Source organism: Chinchilla lanigera, unplaced genomic scaffold (assembly GCF_000276665.1).
Source record: "Chinchilla lanigera isolate Chin_1 unplaced genomic scaffold, ChiLan1.0 scaffold00202, whole genome shotgun sequence".
Lineage (NCBI taxonomy): Eukaryota > Metazoa > Chordata > Mammalia > Rodentia > Chinchillidae > Chinchilla > Chinchilla lanigera.
Genome location: NW_004955603.1, coordinates 536,510 through 537,646, shown reverse-complemented (window position 1 = coordinate 537,646; position 1,137 = coordinate 536,510).

Genomic DNA, 1,137 nt, shown 5'->3' with positions numbered 1-1,137 from the left:
TTCCCAGGAATGGTAAAAGAATTGAACATTCAGAGAAGTGAAGCATATAGAACTCCAGTTTATCATAGCCAAAATAAATCTACACCCAGACATATAGTGATCAAGATCCCAGAAACTCAACAAAAGCTCAGAATATTTAAAAACTGTTAGAGAAAAGAAACAGATCACCTGTAAAGGAAAGCCTACCAGAATTATGGCAGACTTCTCAACACAAACAATCAAGGCAAGAAGAGCTTGGAGTGAAGTACTTCAGGTACTGAAAGAAAACAACTTCTAACCCAGATTCATGTACTCTGCAAAGATATCTTTCAAATTTAATGGAGAACTAAAATATTTTCATGATAAAGAACAACTGAAGAAGTTCATGAGCACCAAACCAGTCCTACAAAGAGTACTAAAAGATTTACTAGAAAGAGATAAAGCAGACTGCAACTTCAAGAACAACAACAGAAAGGAACCAACAAGCAGAGCAAGCAATTAAACAGAGGGAAAAGGAGGATCCAACAGCAGGAGAATAATATGACAAAGATAAGCCAGTACATATCCATTATAACCATCAATGTAAATGGTCTCAATGCACCAACCAAAAGAAGCAGACCTGCAGAGAGGATTAGGAAAGAAAACCCAACTATATGCTGTATACAAGAAACACATTTCACTCAAAAGGAAATTCAAAGACTGAAAATTAAAGGATGGAAAACAATAGTCCATGCAACAGGAACCCAGAAGAAAGCGGGTGTAGCTATTCTGTTTGCAGACAGTGTGAACTTCAAACCAAGATCAAAAGAGATAAAGAAGGTCACTACCTACTTGTGAAGGGGAAGCTTCAAGAGGAAGAGATAATAATCATAAATATCTATGCACCAAATATAGGAGCACCCACCTATATAAGACAAATTCTACCAGACATGAAAAATGAAATAAGTAGCAACACAATCATAACAGAGGACTTTAACACATCATTGTCACAAAGAGATAGATCAACTGGACAAAAAATTGGGAAAGAAATAACAGAATTTAACCAAACGTGTGAACTTAGTAGACCTTTGCAGAGTGTTCCACACAACAGCATCAGAATACACATTCTTCTCAGCTGCACATGGGACGTTCTCTAAAATAGACCATATACTAGTACAT